The sequence below is a fragment of the Camelus bactrianus genome, chromosome 34, assembly GCF_048773025.1.
Source record: "Camelus bactrianus isolate YW-2024 breed Bactrian camel chromosome 34, ASM4877302v1, whole genome shotgun sequence".
Classification (NCBI taxonomy): domain Eukaryota; kingdom Metazoa; phylum Chordata; class Mammalia; order Artiodactyla; family Camelidae; genus Camelus; species Camelus bactrianus.
In genome coordinates, this window is record NC_133572.1 from 18,388,786 (window position 1) to 18,411,771 (window position 22,986).

Consider the following 22,986-nt stretch of genomic DNA (forward strand, 5'->3'; position numbering starts at 1 on the left):
TTAAAACATTAAAAATTTTATACAATTTTAAAGGTTACTTTCTACTCACAGTTATCACAAAATATTGGCTATAATCCCCGTGTTGTGCAATACATCCTTGAGCATATTTTACACCCAACAGTTTGTACCTCCCACTCTCCCACCCTATATTGCCCCTCCTCCTTCTCTCTTCCCACTGGCAACCACTAGTTGGTTCTCTGTTTATGTGAATCTGCTTCGTTTTGTTATATTCACTAGTTTGTTGTATTTTTTGGATTCCACATATAAGTGATATTATACAGTATTTGTCTTTCTCTGTCTGACTCATTGACTTAGCATAATGCCCTCTGAGTCTATTTATATTGCTGCAAATGGCAAAATTTTGTTCTTTTTTATGACCAAGTAATATTGCATTGTATATATATATACAGTGCATCTTCTTTATCCATTCATTGTTTGATGAATATTTAGGTTGTTTCCATATTTTGGCAGTTGTAAATAATAGTGCTGTGAACATTGGGGTGCCATGTATCTTTTCAAGTTAGTTTTTGTTTTTTTCAGATATATACCCAGGAGTGGAATTGCTGGATAATATGGTAGTTCTATTTTTAGTTTTTTGAGAAACTGCCATACTGTTTTCCACAGTGGCTACACCAATTTACATTCCCACAAAAAAACTGCAGAGGAAGGAACACTTCTGAACTCATTCTATAAGGCCACCATTACCTTAATACCAAAACCAGACAAAGGTATCTCACACACAAAAGAGTTAGAGGCCAGTATCACTGATGAACATTGATCAAAAATGCTCAACAAAATACTAGCACACTGAATCCAACAATACATTAAAAGAATCATACAGCATGATCAAGTGGGATTTATCCCAGGGATGGAGGATTTTTCAATATCTGCAAATCAATCCCCGTAATACATCGCATTAACAAACTGAAGAATAAAAACCATATGATCATCTCAATAGATGCAGAAAAGGTTTTGATAAAATTCAACACCCATTTATAATAAAATCCCTCCAGAAAGTGGGTATAAAGGGAACATACTTCAATGTAATAAAGGTTGTAAATGATAAATCCACAGATAACAGCTAACATCATACTCAATGGTGAAAACCTGAAAGCATTCCCTTTAAGATCAGGAACAAGACAAGGATGCCCACTCTCACCCCTTTCGTCCGGCAGTGTTGGAAGTCCTAGCCACAGCAATCAGCGAAGAAAAATAAATAAAAGGAATTTAAATGGAAAAAAAAGAAGCAAAACTGTCACTGTTTTCAGACGATTGATATTGTACATAGAAAATCCTAAAGATGCCACCAGAAACTATTAGGGCTCATCACTGAATTCAATAAAGTTACAGGATACAAATTTAATATGCAAAAATATGTTGCATTTCTATACACTAACAATGAAATATCAGAAAGAGATTTTTCCACATTTTTGTAACTTAAACAAGTTTTTCTTGTGTGTTGTATTTTGTGCCATTCAAGGATATTCAGCTCATCTAAAATATTTTTGATACTTAAGCTTCTTCCTCATGAATGGCTTCCATTTTCCAATTTTATTATTTGTTTCTCATTCTTTCTCCATTATCATTTATTCTTGTTTTAAAAAATGATTTCCTCTATCTTTGCAGCCAATATTGTTTCTCTCCACCTATAAAATGTCATGTGGCTATAGTGCTATAAATAGAATAACACAAATTCAATGTCTTGCTTGCATGTATATGTAAATATTTAGTATATACCTGACATTCTCAAATATATGCCCATGTATCTGGCATCCTCAAAGAATGGTGAACCGAAATAAATATCCAGAGTGTTATTTAAAATGTTTATCAGCATTCCTTCTGCTGGTCATTGTCTATACTTTTGGCTCCAGTTCTCCATGAGGTAGAACTTTCGGTTTGGTTATATATATTTTTTTGTAAAAATGACAACAATGTATCAATTATACACTGGTGAACCAAAGATAGAACATCCCTGCCTGGGAGCATTGAAACACACAGGAAGATACACTGCAATTTGTTGATTAAAAAGTCATATCAAGGCATTAGACTGACAGTTCACTTGCCTGCTTTGAGAGATGTATATATATACACACACACATACATACATAATTTTTATACTTAATTTAATAGATATTTCATAATCTGAATAAGAAACTGAGGCTGAAAAATTGAATGGTGTTATTAATTCATTCCCAGTCCATTAGTAGGAGTTTAGGCAGTCTGCCTAAGAACACACACGGGGGTAATTTAATCAAATATAATTTATGCCCATGTTGTGCTTTATTGTCTAAATACACACACATATAATATACACCAGGGAAGAGGGATATGTGGACGTGATTGCAAGAATGCTAAGTATTAATAGCTCCATCAAAGCATTATGTCCTCCTACATAATATACATAGTATGTAGTGTGCGTATGTATGTGTGCACTTGTGTGTGTGTGCACGCTAATTTGGAAGTGCCTGAGGGTGACCTGTGGAGACCAGACACAGAGCAGTGGTTGTTGCCCTCGTGGCCAGAATGCTCCTTGGAGATGTTGTCCAGGAGGAGGCTAGTGGATGGGGGTCACGGGAGGCAGGACCCTGCAGGGCGCTTCTCATCTTTTATCATCATCATCCATCAGGACCGTCGTGTCACATATAACATTTTCCATCCTTTTTGCCCCTGTGTTCTGGTACTGCTCAACAGCAGCAACCTGTTGATTCTGGACTGCTGAGTGCTCCTGGCTGGCATATGAGGCTGCGGGGTGACTTAACTGTGGGAGACAGACAGAATTGTTTCCAGTGTACACCTAAGGAGGCCCTCAGCAAAGCAAACATTGATTTTGGAGGGGGATTTTTTTTTTCTCTGTATTTGCCTGCTGCCAGGGGCCTCTAAATAGGATCCCTATTTTTTTTTTCCTGTTACTATTAACCCATGTAGAGGCTGAACGATAAAGTTCAAGCCAATAAGTCTTGCAGGATGTTGTTAAGACGCCATCAGCTCCCCAAACGGAGTGACTCCTCATGAGAATTCAGTAGGTGATTAAACAGCAACTAAAACCTTGGAGGCTGCCCTGAGCGCCTGGGTGGCCCATGGGTTCTGCCGGTTCCCTGGGCTCCTTCTGCCTCAGTGGGCCAGCTCCCAGGATTATAAATCATATAGATGTGAGCTTCTTCCTGGAGTAACTTGTTTGCTTTATTTATTTGGAAAATTTCAGTAACAGCTCTCTCAACGGCCAGGCTGTTGAACTTGCCATAACTGAGGCTTACTCAAGAATGTTTAGTCTTAACACTGTGTGGTTTCCTTTAGTGACTCCCGAGCCACATTTTGAAGAGAGACGTGCTGGTACTAAAGATGGTGAATTCACTTCCAGGTAACCCAGGGGCACCTCAGAATACCTTCGGTTTTGAGACAGAGTGGGTGGCGGTGGTGAAATGAACCTCTCCCTAAACAAACCAGGCCCGCACAACCATCAGCATACCCACACCCACATACACCTTGATGTTTTAGGGGTTGAATATGCAAAAAAAAAAAAAAAAAAAAGAATGCAGTTTTAACTGGGAGATTTAGAGCAATTTTTAAAAATATTTTTGATGTAGAGGTTGTCATGTGAGTCTGCCTTCTGAAATACACCTACTCCACTTCCTCTTGGTGCCTTGCAAGTCTTAAAAAGTGTATTTGAATAAAAGAAAATAAGTACCTAAAAATGAATAAAATCATTCATCGGTAGCAGTGATGTGAGTTTACATTTGGGGCTCCCAAGCCAAACTGTCAGAAAAGGCCACATTATTCTTTGTAATTTGCCAAACGGCTTTCTGGTGGAGAGCAGAGTGAGATGCAGGGGTGGAGGTCAGGGGACTGAGGGCTTTGCTTGGGGCTGTGTCTGAAATGCAGAGGCCACTTACATGGCTTTCAGAGCTGGGATTGGTAAGATAGATGAGGACGTTTTGGCAAACGCTTTAAGTCTGTGAAAAATTTCCTCTAGTTTTTTTTTTTTTCAAGCTTAAGCCCTGGTGCACCTCAGCAGGAAAATAGAGTCAGGTTTTAACTTCACATGGATGCATAGTGACCTTGCGTTGGTGCCTGGATGTGGGACTTTTTCACGTGCCAAATTGCATTAGGAAAACAAACTGAGTGTGGGGGATGGATGCGTTGTTCAAGAAATTCAGTGCTTCACAGTGTGTGGGGAAGGAAGTATATTCCAAATTATTCTCAAAGACTGAGCATCTTCATATCTGTGCTTACATCCCTTCTCTAACTCTTTTAAAAATGCACGTTGCCGTCCAAAATGCTATGTCCTAATAGCCAAGAGCAGAGTTAGAAATGCCAACTTTATGATTTATCAAGCCCTGCTCAGTTCCTTGGGGGCAGATTGTGTTCCACCAAATATTTATTGTTTTGAATATACCTGGGGTGACAAAGAGGAGGCAGAGCACACATGGCAGAAGGAATGAGGATTTAAAAAAAAAAAAACAGACTGAGAAGATTGCATCAGAGAGTGGAAGGTGGCAGTCCAACCAAAAGCCATGCTTATGCCCAAATGACCCAGCTGAAATTGATGGACGACTTGCGGGAAAAGTGAATTTTTCTCTTGCACGTCCCTTCGGTAGCCACGAGTGTGTGTGTCTAAGGGTGGGATTTCCTTTCAGAAAGTGGCTGCATGTTTCCAATCCTCCTACCACGAAGAGCGTAATGAAGGAATTACACAGAGTAGAAATAGGCACTTAAAGAAATAGAACAGCTCCTTGGCCAAGTGGGAACTGTAACCTGTTTGAAAACACTCACATCTGTTCTCATTTGAGGCATGGATATTAAAACCACTTAAAACTTAGTTTAACTTTATTGTGCCTAAGAATCATCCAGAAAGCTTGTCAAATACAGCTTCTTAGGTCCTACCGTTGAGTTTTGCATTCAGAAGGTCAGCAGTTGGGCGTGAGAATTTGCATTCCCTGCAAGCTCCCAGGTGGAACCAACTGATGCTATGGGTTCCTGCACCACACTCTGAATAGCATCTCCTTAAAAGGGTTTTGTCCAAGAAAATAAAGGAGGGGGTGAAGGGGGATGGGGATGGGTCAGTGGTGGGGGTGAGTTAGTGTTTGTGTAGGCGGGTGACTCAGGCGCACACCACGGTACACAGATTTGACAGAGGGGCCCGGCTTGAGCAGAGTGTAAGTCTGAGGCTGGAAGAGTGTCCACATTGTCCCGCATGGTGGCTGCGCTTGTGCAACATTAGTTGGGCCCTGGATTATGAATTCATGGAGACTTCGCCCTTCCTGGGCTCTTATGCAACCTGTGTGGGAAGCTCCCCATGGTGCTGCTACTGAAGGCAAGTTCGTGTGCCCACTGCACCACGAGGCCAAACAAACTGAAACATGAGTTTGGAGCAGAGAAAGGTTTATTGCAGGGCCGATCGAGGAGGATGGGGTGGCTCATGCCCAAGAAAACCCTACACTCCTTGAAGGGTTTCAGCAAAGTATATTTAAAGGCCAGGCAAGTGGGTGGGGAGGGGGAGGGTGTCACAGGGTACGTGATCAGCTGTGCATAGTCCTCTGATTGGTTGATGTGGAGGGAACAGGGCGGTCAACACTATCAACCACCAGGCGCCAGAAGGTCTGGGGGCCACGTGCTCTCAGTCATCAAGTGGTTAATTTCTTCCCTTTAGTAGTGGTTTTAAGCATCTGAAAAACTCAGGAAATAGACACAAGATACTATTATGCCGTGTAATTTAACTTGTCAACCAATTCTAGTTAGTTTATTATTTTTCTCTGAAATACCTCAGGGGGTCCCCTGAAGCATCCCAAAGTTAGCTGAAGTCAAAAGAACTTTGATGAGAATTTGATAGGAAGTTTGTCAACATCATCAAAAAGTTTCATACAATCTGTTGCCAGAAGAAGCACCTGTTATCACAAGCAAGTAAACTTGTTCTCTTAGCAGAGAGGAACCCAGTCTAGTTCTGCATCAATCTTTTAATAACAAAATCCACTTACCTACCTAAGTTTAATCTAATCTCACCCCCCCACCCCCGATCAGGCACAAAGCTCCTTTTTTAGGGGTCCATTTGTACAAACTTTCTGCAACATTCTGTGTCCATATTAGAATCCTCAACTCTTAAAAACTTTAATTTTTATTAAAAACAAAGAAGTAAGCAAATATGATCTGTCTTTTACATTAGAATTCCATAGATGGGCAAACATAAATATCAATAATAATTTCTAAAAACATGTGCTTTTTTATAGGAAATACCTCAGTGTGGCACCGTACATATCTAATAATAGTCCTAAACACCTTTAGTTTCTCTGTAAAGGGAAGCCAATGTTCAGTAAATAAAGTTCCAGTGTCTTTGTTTGGGAATAATCTAGCTATTTAACAAGCTTCCATCATTTAACTTAAGTTAGCACAACTCCAAAATTTCGAGTTACCAAATATCCAGGGAGATCATTTTTAAGTAGAGATTCTTAAAATTATTTCCAATGAGTTCACCCCAAAACTCTTAAGTTATCTGCATTAAATTTATTTATAAGAATTGTGTCAGATCAAGTTAAATGAATTTTCTTTCTTTCGGACAAACTCTGCAACAGAAACAAAATGAACCTATTGATCTTCAGTAAACCCAGGTACAATAAAAGACATGTCTGTGTTAATTATACCAATAAGCTGAAGCCAGCTTTAATATCACATATTAATTAAAATTGAATATTTCCTAGATCATATGAGCCTGAAGTTTGTTGTCTAGCTTCTTTTATACTTAGAAGTATTTTAATATGTAAGTGCTTACTTGTAAGTCAATTAAATTACTCGTAAGTCAATTAAATAGAGCTCTTTTACATGTTAATTTTTACCTAAAGACAGAACCAGAGATCTCAGTTTTTCTGCTTGTTTAAAAAAACAAACAACCAAACTTTTCCTTTGAGAGCCCAAGTAGCTCATTTACATCTCAAAGGCATAGGAAGAGAAATTTTTCATTCCTCTAAAGGTTTATTAAAAAAAACCAATCATCTTGCTATTTTCAGGGATTTTTTTTCCAGTTCCCAAATACCCACTTCAGTTTAAATAACAGTAATAGACAATTTATATATATACATACACACACACACACATATATATATATATATACACACACACACACACATATATATTCACTACACATATATATTCACTTCCAACAAAATTAGGAAAAGAATAGGATTTGGACTCAAGTACCAAAACAGACACACACACACACACACATGCACAAAATAAAAGCCAAATTGCAAAAGTCTCACTTTGATACAATAGCAGAGCTGTTAGGGCCATGGTTTTCCAGATCTCAGGGAGCACTGTGGTCACACAGTGTTACAATAAAAATATCATTTTCTTTCATTTATGAGAGCACAGCTGAAGATCTCCCAGTTTTGCAAAATATACTCTAGAGGATTATATACAAGACGGAGCAGAGCTCTGATCACCCACACTTAATTATTCACGGCCTATGTTATCAAATATCAAGCAAACAACAAGTCAGAAGGGTCTCTCAGGGTCACAGTTCCCTGTCCCCAAAAGGGGGATTCCTTACCAATGCCCTGTCAATCCAAAAGGAAGAACCGCAAACAATGCCCCATCAGAGATGAAGTGGAATAAAAGACCAAAGCTAGAAAGAGAAAATCTTGACCAACAGTCCACCACAGGTGAGGCCAGTGCAACAAGGACACCCTGGTGTCGTCACGTGCAAGCCCCATTCCTCAGAGATGTCTCAACTGACCAATGCAAGTCTTGACACACACACACACACACCACAAGCAGGGTCCCACAAACAAAAGATCAGATAAAGTGTGGCCCCAAATTTCCACTTCCACCCCCAGACGGAGGCCTCCAAACAGACTAACCCAGCTCTCCAAAGAGAGCAGACCCAGAGTGGCTCCCAATGAGCCCAGAATGGTTCACTCCCTGCGAGGGGAGGAGCCCAGGTGGGGGAGGGTAGAATTTTCCCATCCTGTGCAAGCTGGAGTGGCTCACCCCAAAACCATACACACAAAAACCCAAACAACCAACAAGCGATGATCGCACGGACAATCAGAGGAAGTGTAGTCTAAAAATTTCATTTCCACTCCCAGATGGAGGCCTCCAAACAGATCCAAAGATAATGGGCACAGCAGCTCACGAGCCCAGAGGAGTGGAGGGAATTCCCAGCCCATGTGAGCTGGAGCGACTCACCCCCAGGAGACTCTGAATGTGGACCGTAGCTCCGGATGTTTCTCAGCTCCAAATAGCTTCATGTGTGGGGGTGGCCAGAGCCTGTTGGGGACAGTCCCTCTCAGTTCTTCGGAGCCAAGTGAGCTCCAGCAACTGCTGGGACCAAGGGAAGGGGCTGCCCCTGGCCATGATCGACTTGCCATGAGCTTGCTAAAATTGTTACCAAAGGCAAGTTCATGTGCCTCCTACACCATGAGGCCAAATAAACTGGAACATGAGTTTGGAGCAGAGAAGGATTTGCAGGGCCAAGCCAGGAGGACGGAGTGGCTCATTGACCAAGAAAACCTCAAACTCCTCGAAGGGTTTCAGCAAAGCATATTTAAAGGCCAGGTAAGGGAGTGGGGGAGGGGAAAGGGTGTGTGATCAGCTGTGCACAATCCTCTGATTATTTGATGTGGAAGGAACAGGGTGGTCAACACTATTAACCCCTAGGTGCCAGAAGGTCTGGGGGCCACGTGCTCTCAGCCATCAAGTAGTTAATTTCTTCCCTTTAGTAGTGGTTTTAAGCATCTGAAAAACTAGAGAAATATACATGAAATACAATTATCTGGGTACTTCAGAGAGGCACTCCAGAGGGTCCTGCTTGGTTACAGCGCCCCAGTGACAATGGGCATATTGACTGCAGGACCACTTTTGGACTAGGGCACCGCGTGGCAGCCAGGAACAACCACAGAGATGCCCTCTCAATCTTTTGATGGTTTGCATTGTTTTTGGAAGCAGAATTATTTGCACAGAGTGAGCCCCAAAGTTCTTCAATTCTTAGGTAATTTGGGAACGAGCAATAAGATAGGGGAGGGGGGAGGGAGTTGAACTATTATGTGGAATTCAGTATGACCTCATTTGCATCCTGAGTTTGCGGAGCATAGCATGCTGATTTTTAAAGGGATCAATACATCAGTCAGATGGGAGTGTGGTCACCATGGAAGAAGAGAAAGGGACCGAGAGGCAAACATGAGCAAAGCACCTTCAGCAGTGTCCATAGAAGAAAGCGTGCCCTGATCTACAGAAAACAGTATTTGTTCCTTCTGGAAATTCTTTTCCCATCATAAGGTAACGTCAGCAGGTAATTTCAGTTTAATAATGACCGCCGTTCTGATGACCCATCTCTGTCCTCCGGCTTGGACTCCCGACTCAACGGCAGTGTTGCCAGTCTCCACCAAAGGCCTGCTAGGATTTTTACTGGGGTTGCATTAAGCCTATAGATCAATTTGAAGAGACGCTACGTCTCTTTTTTCTTCTTTATTGAACTGTAGCTGATGTACAATATCACATAAGCTACAGGTGTACAACACAGTGATTCACAATCTCCAAAGTTTGTACTCCATTTATCATTACCACAGAATACTGGCTGCGTTCTCTGTGTTGTGCAATACATCCTCATCACTAATTTTACACATAATAGTCTGTATGTCTTACTCCCCGACCTCTACATTGCACTCCCTCACTATAAAACACTAGTTTGTTTTCTATGTCTGCTTCTTTTTTGTTTTACTCCCTAGTTTGTTGTATGTTTTTAGATTCCACATTTGAGTGATATCACACAGTATTTATCTTTCTCGGTCTGACTAATTTCACTTAGCATAATGCCCTCCAAGTCCATCCATGTTGCTGCAAATGGCAACATTTTGTTCTTTTTTCATGGATGAGTAGTATTCCTCTGTGTGTGTGTGTGTGTGTGTGTGTATCTCACATTTTCTTTATCTATCCATCTTTTGATGGACACTTAGGTTGCTTCCATATCTTGGGAATTGTAAATAATTCTGCTCTGAACATTGAGGTGCATGCATCTTTTTAATTAGTAGGTTTTTTTTTTTTTTTTTTTTGGACATACACCCAGGATCATATGGTAGTTCTATTTTTAGCTTTCTAAGAAAACTCCATACTGTTTCCCACAGTAGGTGCATCAATTTACATTCCCACCAACAGTGTACACATGTCCCTTTTCTCCACATCCTTGCTAACATTTGTTATTTGTGTTCTTTTTGTTGCAGTCCATTCTGACAGGGGATACGGTCATTTTGATTTGCATTTCTCTTCTGATTAGTGATATTGAGCATCTTTTCATGAGCCTGTTGACCATCTGCTTGTCTTCTTGGGAAAAATGTCTGTTCAGGTCGTCTGCCCATTTTTAAATTGTACTGGTTGTTTTTTGTTTGTTTGTTTGTTTTGAGTTGTATAAGCTGTTTATATATGTTGGCTATTAACCCCTTATCAGTCATATCATTTGCAAATATTTTCTCCCACTCCATGGGTTGTCTTTTCATTTTGTCCATGGTTTTCTTTATTGGGCAAAAGCTTTTAAGTTTAAGTCCCATTTGTTTATTTTTGCTTCTACTTCCTTTGCTTTAGGAGACAGATTCCCCCAAAATATTGTTATGATTTCTGTCAAAGAATGTTCTGCCTATGTTTTCCCCTAGGAGTTTTATGGTTTCAGGTCTTACATTTAGGTCTTTAATCCATCTGGAGTTTATTTTTGTATATGATGTTAGAGAATGTCCTAATTTTATTCTTTTATAGTTTTCCCAGCACCATTTATTGAAGAGATTGTCTTTTCTCCATGGTGCATTCTTACCTCCTTAGTCATAGCTTAATTGACCGTAAGAGCATCTTAACAACATTGAATAAGAATTACCACAGCATATTAGATTCTTTCATTTTCCTTGGTAATGTTTAGCAGTTTGCACAATATAAAGATCTTTTGATTTTTTTCATGAGATTTATTCTAGGTGTTTGATGCATTTTGATGCTCTTATAAACAGCAGTCCTTTTACATTTCATTTTGCAAGTTTTTTCTTTTTAAACTAGTACACAGAAATACGATTGATATGGGTTATGTAACAGAGTCTGACTCCACGTTTTGCTGTTTGGCTTCTGACTTCGTACAAGCCCCACCTCCCTCTTCCCCTTCTGCTCCATATCTGGGCAGAATTGATAAGAAAGCCCAAGTGAGCACCTTCCTTTGTCAGATGTGGGAGATTCAAACCTGGCCAATCCCCAATCCTCCCCCAGGAACTTGTCCCTTATCCAGCTCCCATGCTCCGATGCCCCTAGAAAGGCCCAGCCTGTGCTCTCTGCTATGCTCAAGCAGGCTTGGACCTGTTCTTGCCGTATCTGCTCTCCCCCTGAGTCCCTTGTGTGAATAATACACTTTCTTCCAAATTCTCTAGGTATCTGAAATGTTGTCTGCCTCAGCATCATACCTGTTCACTGGGAAGGGTTACATTCCACTCTCTGGGTAAACACAAAACAGGACAGACTCACCTTGTATCCAGCATTCTTTCTAGACACTTGTTATTTCTAACTGCTCATACTTTTTTTGAACTTTCTAAGTATACAGTTATATTATCTGTGAATAATAACAGTTTTACGAGTTACTTTGCAGTCTTGTGTTCTTAAGAGTATTTTTTTATTGCTTTTTCGAACTAGTTAGGACTTCCAGCCTTGAACAGAGCTGCTGCTTGTGTTCTTTGGGTCTTCTTACCACCCTCAGTGTGTGTGGGGAAATGGTTACTATTTGACCCTGTTATGTTTTTGACCATTAAGATTTAATTTTGTAGAAATCTTTTATCAGATTAAGGAAATTCATGGCTATTTCTAGGTTGTTGAGCATTTTCCTTTTAAATATTATACGTGTGTTGGCTTTGATCAAATATGTCTTCTGTGTTTCCTGAAGCATCACATGGTTTATCTCCTGCGTTCACTTCCTAGGTGAATTGTATTGGTTGACTTTTCAAATCAATTTCACCTAGATTTGCTGTATTATCCTTCCTATATATAAAACTAGATTCTGTTAGCTAGGGTTTTAATATATTCATATTTATATTCATAGGAAATTATTGGTCCATATTTACCTTTCTTATAAGTCCTTTTCAGGTTTTGGTATCAGGGTTTTGCTGTCTCATAAGAGTTGGGAGTTGGAAAGTTGCCTGATTTTCTATTCATTAGGAGAATTTACATAAGGTGAGTATTATTTCTTCTTTTACTAGTAGGAAGAATTCACCAGTGAAATCATCTGCCTCTGGTGTTTTTAAGAGGAAAAAATTTTATAATGGATTTGATTTATTTAAGAGATATAAGACTATAAAGATGCCCCATTTCTTCTGGGTCATTTTTTGATAAATTCCATTTTTTCAAGAATCCATACACTGTATTTGTCGTTTGTTGACATAAAGTTGTTTATATCCTCTTACTACCCTTTTGATGTGCACGGGATCTGTAAGAGTGCTCCCTTTTCATTCCTCACATTAGTGATTTGTCTTCTCTCTCTCTCGCTGTGTTAATCAGTGTCACTAATGTGTTCATAGAACCACAACCAAAGCTTTGTTGATTTTTCTTTTATTGATTTCACCACTTACTTTCATTACTTTTATCCTTCTTTCTTGGATTTCAAGGTGCTTCACCTTTTCCATATTCTTGAGTTAGAAGTGCAGATCATTGATTGTAAATCTTCCTTCTTTTCTAATATTTTCATTTAAAGCATTAATGTATGTGTAGCCCTGTTAAGTATTGTTTTTTTTTTTTCTGCATCCCACAAATTCTGATATGTTGTGTTTTTATTATCATTCAGTTCTATACATTTTCTAACTTCATGATTTCTTCTTAAACCTTTGGGTTATTTAGAAGCATGTTGCCTGGTTTCCAAACATTTGGAAAGTTTTCTGGTTATCTTTATCTCCATGTCATACATTAGTTCCATGTTGTTCAGGGGGCATACATTTTATAACTTGAATCCTTTGACACTTGTTGTTTATGGCCCAGAATAAAATCTAAAATAATGTTTATTTTTTTGTGTTTATTTCTTCAGTTGTTGAATGGAATGTTCTCTGTTAATTAAGTCAAGTTGGTTGTTTTTTGTTTTTTGTTTTTTGTTTTTTTTCCAAATCTTTTATATCCTTACTGATGTGTGTGTGTGTGCTTGTTTTATCAGCTATCGAGATGGTGCCAGGAACCGTGAGGGTCTCAGAGCTTATTCTCTGTGCAATCAGCAAGGTAGGTTGCCATAGTTACACGCACGGGACTGTAAGTTATTTACATTTCCTCTTCTGTAAACTGCTTGTGTGTATCCTTTACGCATCCTTTACTGGGTGGTTTATCCTTTTCTTAAAATGAGTTTATAAGGTATTGTTTTGCTTTATATTGATATAAATATAATATTGATAAAATACAACAAATTTATAACAATATATATATTTATATCAAAATATAATATTGATATAAATATATAAATATAGTATTGATATAAATATTATATAATATGATACAAATATATTCATATTATGTTTATAGGTGTTCCTTTAACACCTATGTGTGCTATAAATTAGCATTTTCTAAAAAAAGTTTCTCTTAACTTTTCTTATGATGTCTTTTATTTTAGTTTAATTTATGTAGAATTTCCTTCATGGTTGGCGTGCTCTGTATCTTACGTAGGACACTCTTCCTTCTGGTCATATAGGTACAGCTAGACAGTCATTTTCTTCCCATACAGTCATATAGGTATGGCTATACTTATTTCTGAAAGTTTAAAGTTCACTTTTAAGACTGTCTAAAATCTGCCTAGGATTTATTTTTGCCTATTGTGTGAGTGATCTAAGATTTTTCTACATAGTTCTCTGCTTTTTAATAACTTTGAATAATTTATTTTTTCATTTATGATAACTGCGCCTCTGCCAAAATGACATTTCACTTCCACACAAGTGTGTCTGGAGCTCCATACCCTGTTCCACTGGCCTGTTTGTCTCTCCTTCAGCCCTTGATCCGCTGTCTTATTGTGACCTCAGTGATAGTCCTTAATATCTGACGGAGCAAGTCTTCATCTTTGCTCTTAAAAATCTGTTTTTAGCTATTCTTGTCTAGGCCTTTCCACATGAATTTTTGGCTCATCTTGTCAGATTTTACAGAAGACAATCAGAATTTACTGGAATTGCATAGACTTTATAGATTAACTTGGGTGAAAAGTTATATCCTTAAATTATTATGTAGGACCACAGGACAGATCTCCATTTATTTGGGTTGATGGTGTTATTGAATCATTTTATTTAAACATTTTTTCAAAAGGCGTTGCATATTTTTATTAGATTTATTCCTGGGAATATTGCATTTTTGTTCCTGCTACAAATTGTTTTTTCTACCCCATTCTCCATTGCTATTGCTGGCATATAGTTATGTCATTTATTTTTACATGTTAAAATTTGTCCAGGAGTTGTGCTAAATCCTCTTACATGTTTACCACATTTTATGGACATTTATTGAACTTTCTATGTAGAGATCATCAGCAAAGAGGAATAATTTTGTCTTTTCCTTTCAAATTATTACGTCTTTTTAAAAATAATGTTGAAGAGCAGCCATGATAGCAAGTAGTCTTATCTCCTTCCTCATATAGTGTGAATAATTCTAAAGTTCACCACTTGAAATAAAGGAAGAAGGAAGCTGAAGTAAGTTCAGTTCTATGTTTAGTGAGTATAGTGTTTTTATTACGAATGTTTACCTAAATGAGTACTTTCCTCCAACTGTTGATGAATGCAGGTGTTGGGAGATCATATATCTTATCTCCTTCATTCCATTAATAGAGTAAATAATGATATTAGACTTCTGATGCTGAATTATCTAAGAATTCCTGGGATAAACCCTACCTGATTAAAATGTATTTTTATGCACTGCTGAAATGAGTTTTTTAGTATATTTTAGTATCTTTGTGTCAAAAATAAATGTAAAATGGATTAAGACCTAAATGTAAGACCTGAAACCACAAAACACCTAGAAGAGACCATAGGCAGAACAGTCTGACATAAATTGTAGCAATATTTTTTGGATCTGTCTCCTAAGGCAAAAGATACAGGGAAAAATATACAAGTGGGACCTCATTAAACTTAAAAGTTTTTCTATAGCAAAGGAAACCATCTACAAAATTAAAAGACAACCTACTGAATGGGAGAAAATATTTGCAAATGATAGGACCAATAAGGGGTTAATACCCAAAATATATAAACATTTCAGACAACTCAGCAGTAAAAAAAAAAACAAACAAACAAACAAAAAAAACTAACAGCCCAATAACAAATGGGCAGAAAACCTTAATAGACATTTTTCCAAACAAGACATGCAGATGGGCAACAGGTACATGAAAAAATGCCCAACATTGCTAGTCACCAGAGAAACACAAAGCAAACTACAATGAGATATCACTTCACACCTGTCAGAATGACTGTCTCCAAAAAGACCACAGATAATAAATGTTGGGAAGGATTTGGAGAAAAAGAGAACCCTAGTGCACTGTTGGCCGGAATGTAAATTGATGCAGCCATTGTGGAAAACAGTATGGAGTTCTTTCAGAAAACTACAAATAGAACTAACATATGATCCAGCAATTCCACTCCTGGGTATGTCTCTGAAGAAAACAAAAACACTATGCTTGCACCCCAGTGTTCACATCAGCATTATTTTACAATAGTCAAGTTATGGAAGCAACATGTCCATCAACAGATAAATGGATAAAGATGTGGTGTACACACACACATGCACGCACACACACATACACAATGGGATATTACTCAGCCATAAAAAAGAATGAAATTCTACCATATACAACAAACATGGTTGGACCTGGCAAGTGGTATGCTTTGTGAAATACATCAGACAGAGAAAGACAAATAGTCTATGTTATCACTTACATGTGGAATTTAAAAAATAAAACAAATGAGTGTATATAACAAAAGAGAAACAGACCCACAGATATTGAGGATAAACTAGTAGTTACCAGTGGGGAGAGGGAAGGAAGAGGGGCAAGATAGGGGTATGGGATTAAGAGATACAAACTACTACATATAAAATAAATAAGCAACAAGGATATATTGTACAGCACTGGGAAATATAGCCATTATTTGATAATAACTTTATATGGAGTATAATCTATAAAAATAATTGAATCACTGTGTTGCACACCTGGAACTAATATAATATTGTAAATCAAACTATACTTCAATAGAAAAAAATTACCAAAAAAAAAAAAACCCAAACCCAACTAGTAAGAGATTTTAGCAAGGTAATTGGAACCAAGTTTAGCTTATAAAAATAAATCATCATCTTACATATTAGCAATAACCAATAAGAATTATAACAGCTAATATGACAGAGAATTTTCTACCCGATTTATTTATGCTGTCTCCAAATAGTATTTTGGCTCTGTCTTTCTAGTCTTTTAAATCGCTCATTTTTTATTTTAAATTTAAATACTGGAACATTTCATGATACTGAATTAAATGGGACTAATTCTTCTTTGCTATAATAAAATTTAAATTGTTTATATATATTAAAAAAAAAAAAAACCCTGGCATGCCGTCGGCTGGATTTCTGAAATGCTTGTCTTGATGGAACGTCTCTCTTCACTAGGAGACATAATTTTGAGATCCTTCTCTTGATAATAAGCCCCTACTTGTGTGGCTCTGAGCTTTTTCTCTCCAGAGAGACAATATTCTTATTGTTGAAGTGGATTTAATGGTAATTCTGCCTAAAGGTTTCTGGAAATTGTTGGGGTTTTTTTTGGTGGGGGGGAGTATGGCTTTAGGAAATAACAGTTGAATGAAAGTCTTTGTGATAGTTTAAATACTGCCTATTAAAGTTGTTTCTGCATTTTAGCTGCCTGCATGGCCTATAGGTTACCAAACTGTATTGTTATTGCTATTTATTATTGTTGGTGGAAATAGCAAACTTCATAGGCAGGAAACTGGGGTTTTAAGTCATTTATTATTTATTGAGCCAGCTACATATCTCTTCCTTGTCTTGACTCAATTTTTAAAAGGCACTGAAAGCATCTTTCTTTTTAAATGATGTGAACTGGACAGTGTCTTTCTCTTTGGTTCCTATGTATGAGTTCATCTTTTTTATTTTTGAGTTTATCTTTTTTTTCAAGTTTTTTACTACCTTTTTTTTTTTTTTTTTTAAATACTGATGACTTTTCAAACTATGTCTCCAGCACTGATCTTCCTACAGAGATCCAACTCAGATTTCAAAAATCCCTGCTGGAATCTCCATTTGAATGATGGACAAACACCTTAAATATACTTTGTTCAACATACGACACATGGTCTCATCTCTCAGACTTGATCCTGTCACTGTGTTCCCAGTCTTTGTATATTACATTATTCCCATTGGCACCTGATGAATGACCCTATTAATTTGAAATATTTTCTTAAATGATCCTATAAATTTGAAATATTTTCTTTATTTCTCAATTAAGTAATGTTACTCCATGCTAATGGCAAAACTGTTTTTAAGCTTTTTCTCATATATTTTGTCAGTTTTTTTTTTTTTTTCCTGAATCTGCCTGGAGAATACCCTCTCAATCTTGATGATTTGCAGTTGTGAAAGTCAGCTCCTTCTGTGATTAAGTCAATGGGCCAGAAATGAAGGATATATTCATTCTAACTGAACAATTTGGTTAATCATTGTAGGCTAAAGATTCTCTCTAACAATGTTCTTTCCTGTGAAATGGCTTTTGTCACAGATATAACACCAGTCAACTTCATAGAATTATTCTCTTCTCTCACTATACTTGTGCTCCATGCATGATACTACCCACTCCTGCAATTTTAATTACTATGTGATTATCAAAGCATCCCAAATCAGTTCTCCAGCATAGATCACTCTCTGACCCCAAACCAGCATCACCACATCGCTGACTGGACACTTACACTCAGATGACCGATTGGTAGTCAAGCTGGCCCATTGTTTCTTCTACCTCATTTGCCCAGATGCTACAACCAGAAGGTTTCTTGTCAACCTTGACTTCTTTGACTAATCCACTCCAAATCACCATCACCAAATTCTAGTCATCGGCTTTTTTACCAGCTCTGAATCAGGCCGCTTCTCTCCGTCTCAACTGGTATTAATTAATCAAGTTATTATCTTGTCTTATCCAGACTTTTACAGTAACCATCCAGCTGCTTCCCCTGCCTCTGGTATGATTCACCTTCAATACTGGCTCCAAACTTCTCTTTAAACAAAACAATCTTTCTATTTCCACATCTGATCAAGTTATTTTTCTGTTCAAAGTCCCCAGTCTTTCACATGGCTCCTAAGAGGCTTCATGTTGTGTCTTTAGATTATCTTCAAGGTCACATCTGTCACTACCCACTTTCCACATTTTACTAGGCACCATGTCAGGTCCCCAAAGGTTTGCATTCCCACTTACCTTTGGGGCTTTCCTCTACCTAGCACAGCTTTCCTAACCCTCCTTCTACTGTCTTTCATATTTTCTCACTTCCTTTCAGTTTCAATTTCAGAGTGAGAATTTCAGAAGTGCAAACAAATTCTCGAGCCATCTGTCATAACCACAGGTTTAGCCCAAATGTTAAGAGATTTGAGGCCAATGTTTTTGAAATAAATGCTTCACCTAATCAAATAATTGTTCTAGGCTGAGTTGAGTGTAATGTCTAAAGTATTCAAAAGAACTGTAATAAAGGATTAGAACATAGAAGATAGAAATATTTCCATTTAAGAGCACTTAAAAATTCACTGATCAGGAAACTATTACTATAATATTTTGTAGCCTTTCCTCAAACCGTCTAATCAATAAACAATATGATAATTGAGGAACAATTGCATATTGTGATCTATGAATTTTGACACAATATGAGCATTTCCAAGATTGTAGTCACTGGGTTTAACAACATTCCTAGAAAGACACTAGAACATATTTTTGCTTGAGATCCTTGAAGATGATACATTATAAAGCCATGGACCCCTAAATTCTTGTAGGTTACAGCCTTGTCCCTTTTTACTAAGAGTAAAAGACTAAACTAATCTGTAGAGAGCGAGTGGGAGGAAGAGAGAGAGATGGAGGAGAGGGAGACAGAGACGGAAAATGCAACGTACAGTTGTCCCTCAGTGTCTGTGGGAGGCTGGTTCTAGGACCCCCATGGATATCAAAATCCCGAGATGCTCAAGTCCCTTTTATAAAGTAGTGTCATATTATGATATAACATACACACATCTTCCCATATACTTTAAATATCTCTAGATTACTTATAGTACTTAATACAATGTGTCATGCAAATAGTTGAAAATACAAGGCAAATGCTATATAACTAGTTGCCTGTGTGTGGCAAATTCAAGTTTTGCTTTTTGGAACTTTCTGGAATTGTTTTTTTCCCCCCAAATATTTTCAATCCGTCATTGGTTGAATCTGTGGATGCGGAACTTGCAGATACAGAGGGCTAACGATATGTTGTTCAGAGAAAACTACAGTATTCAAAGTAGAGAAAGAATAGTTATGTGACTCCTGATGGACATCCAGGTTCTTGTTCTTAAGGAGCCAGTCCGTGTTTCCTGCCCTTGAATTTCCATAGATACCCACATATCTGTCTCACATATCCTACCCCAGCAACACCCGTGCTAGAGTTATCAACCATCTCAGCCTTCCTGGAACTGTGTCCCAGGTTTAGCCCAAAAAGCCCTGCATCCTGGGAAACCCTTCACTCCCAGACAAATCGAGACTGATAGTTGCCCTAATCGGTGCATATTTTTTTCTTGAGCTAATGTGATGTGAGTTTTGGAAACTGTCTACCAGAAAAGCCTTGACTAAGGCAGACGTTAAGCTGCATGCAACTGGTGAATGTCTATTTTTATTTTGTTTATCTTTTTAAATTGAAGTATAGTCAGTTACAATGTGTCAATATCTGGTATAGAGCATAATGTCCCAGTCATTCATATATATATATTTGTTTTCATGTTCTTTTTCATTAAGGGTTATTACAAGATATTGAATCTCCCTGTGCTATACAGAAATTTGTTTTTTTTTTAAACCTATTTTCATATGTAGTGGTTAACATTTGCAAATCAGGTGAATGTCTACTTTTTCCAAAACCTGGGTTATACACCTTACCTTCTGCTTTGTTCTGCTATTTAGAACTCAGGACGTGGTGTAGCTGCAGGAAGTAGAGTCACCATAAGCAGAGATGGTTTCATCATAAGTAAATAAAGCAGTTTGGATTGAGATGATCCATGCTGAAAGGAATTGTTCTCAAATGGCTAATCTCTACAGTATGTTGCAACTTTCAGTTGCTTCTAATTAATAACATTAGGTCACAGAGTTGCTCTGAGAGTGCAAATTTTATCAAGCAATGAACTGTACTGAAATAATGCTCTCTTTCCTTTCACGTGCCTATAATAAATGTTTTCCTCTTAGTCTGTATATATGCTTAATCAGGCAAGTTGTGCTTTGTAAATTGGCTTTCCGCCCTCAGAATCATTTGACTATCAATGTCTGCAGGGAATACGGTTTAATAACTGAATGATCTGCAAGAGAGGTCAGTGAATGCTAGGGAGGTCAAGGCCATAAAGAAACTGATGAGAGGACAGCTTAAGAAATGACAGCAGCAGCAGACGGACCACCCAGGGAGGCTGCCTCTCAGTGGGGACTCCCCCGCCACCCACACCCAGTTTGAATAAAGGAATGATGACAGCCTCCTTAAGAGGCACAAGCGGCACCAATAAAAAGACTGTCATCGGCTTTGCAGATGGGCTCAGAAAAGCCTCTTAGCCTATAAAACAGTTATCTCACCCCCAGATACCCCTAGCTGTCTGCATCTTTATTAAGGTCATAAGAAAATGAAGAGCAGCGAAAGCCTGAAAGGAACCTGATGTGTCTTGTACCCATGCAGCTCCTTCGGGGACATTTTAAGTATCCCTCTTAACAAACTGGGAGGGAGGAATGGCGTCACAGTTATTCTGTTTCATTGATCAGAAATCAAGAGCTCTCTGTTGTCTTGCTCCCCTGATTAATGCCACTGTGTTACTACTATTAGCTAACATTTTCAGAGCAACTATAGGTTAGACACTGTGGGTTAAGCCCTTTAAGTAGAATATCTCATTTACCTTCACAGAACGGCTTTAGGGTGGATCATATTATTGTTCCTAATTTAGAGATGAGACGACCTGGGCCCAGAGCGGGGATAACAACTTGTCCAAGAAGAGTCAGAATTCAGCCCGGAGTCTAAAATATATGCTCTCCGCATAGTCTTGACCCTATAATATAAATCAATTTGTTCACTGCTTGAATTATTTTGCTTAAAAAATCTTTTTGGCATCAATCTAACTAATTCTAGACTGTTGTCCTATGAGCTGTGTTAATTATGTCAACATTTATCAAATGGATATTTCTTGAGCACTTAATATGTGCCAGGCACTATTATAAGTTTTGAGAAAAGATTAGTTTCAAAAAGTCTCATTTTCTATATTAAGGTGGTTATATTTGCTTTTCTTTAATTTTTCCATATTGAGTTATGCAAGGGTGCATGTGGCCTCTTGTATGTGAATATTTGGACCATAGCAGGAATCCTGGGGCTAGGATGGCTTCGAGAAGAGGTTTGGAGTTTAAGAGACCTCCAATAAATATGCAATGGACACCAAGAGAAGGGACTTGGCGGACAGTGAAATAACTGGTGTTGGGAGAACCCTTAGCTCCCACTCCTCACAGTTCTCTGCAGAAAAAAACTGCACTGGAGTAACTCTCTTGACCACTCTCTGCCTCCTCATTCACCCTCTCCCAGATTTTCTGAGTCTGGTAGAAGGAACTGGAAGGGCCAGGCTCCGTCTCTTCCAAATCTGGTTTGGGACCTTGTTGCCTGATGGGAGGGTGCCTTTGAGTCTGCTTTTCTCCAAATGTGCTCAGCGAGAGGAGCAGGTGTGCTCCTGGGCGGGGAGGACTGCTGGTGCCCTGAATTCCCAGTGATGGGAGGCCTAAAGTGGATGCTCATTTTCTAATGAGTTGAGTTCTTATGATTTGAATGCAGTTATTTCGGTCTCTCATTCCTGTTTCTTTCTCTTAATTTTGTCAGAACTCAGGAAAGTAAAAGATGTTTTTGCTGACCTCTTATATCCCAGCAGTTGGCAGAGAAGAATCCATAGGCCTGTATCCTCTCCAGATCTACCAACGATGTATCAGAATCGCCTGTCAATTTGCAAGCTTCCTCACTAAAGAAACCAACTTATTATTTTTTTTAGTACATGATACATATATGTATATAAAGTCCTTAAAATGTGCCCAGTAAATATTTGTTGACTTAAAAAAAAAAAGAATGAATGAGCTTCAGTTTTCCTCATTTCTAATATAAAGGGTCTAGATTCGTTTCTCAAGCTCCAAGTAGGATCATTCTGAGATCCTATAAGTGACCTATGGGGTTTAAAAAAAAAATGCAGGAAGAGCTTCCACTTCAGTCAAACTAGAGTAACAGGAACTGAACAGTGTCAAGCAAACAAACAAGCAAAACCGGTCAATACATAGGAAAGAAAGATTTCCAACTATTGGACAACTGGTGGCAACTGCGATCCTCAGGAAAAGAGAAATGGACAAGGTGAGCCCTGCAGCTAAACCAGGTTACAGGCTGCAGGGTAGAGATTAGCAAGGGTTCCCGAGAGAAACAAAACCAACCGGATGGGGATGTATACAATAAGAGATTTATTACAAAGAATTGGCTCATGCAATTATGGGAGGCTGCCAAGTTCAAAATCTGCAGTGGTATGGCCAGCAGTCTAGAGAGCCAGGAGAGAAATGTTTCAGTTCCAGCACAAAGGCTGGTGGGCTGGTGACTCAAGACAGATGATGGTGCAGATGAAGTTCAAAGGGAGTCTCCTGGGGATTCCCCTCATTCTTGGAAGGTCAGTACTATTCAGGCATTCAACTGATTAGATGAGGCCCACCCACATTGGGGAAGGCAATCTATTTTACTCAAAGGTCACTGATTAAATGTTAATTTTATCCCCAAACACCCTCCAATC

The 22,986-nt window shown here is 38.3% G+C and overlaps 1 long non-coding RNA gene across 1 annotated transcript; it reads left to right on the top strand.

Annotated features, from left to right (window-relative positions):
* The first annotated feature begins 8,289 nt into the window (after positions 1-8,289).
* On the top strand, positions 8,290-22,251 carry LOC141575898 (uncharacterized). Its single transcript, XR_012503970.1, has 3 exons — positions 8,290-8,544; positions 9,098-13,203; positions 22,047-22,251. It is a non-coding gene; the product is annotated as an uncharacterized LOC141575898 (long non-coding RNA).
* Positions 22,252-22,986: the final 735 nt, after the last annotated feature.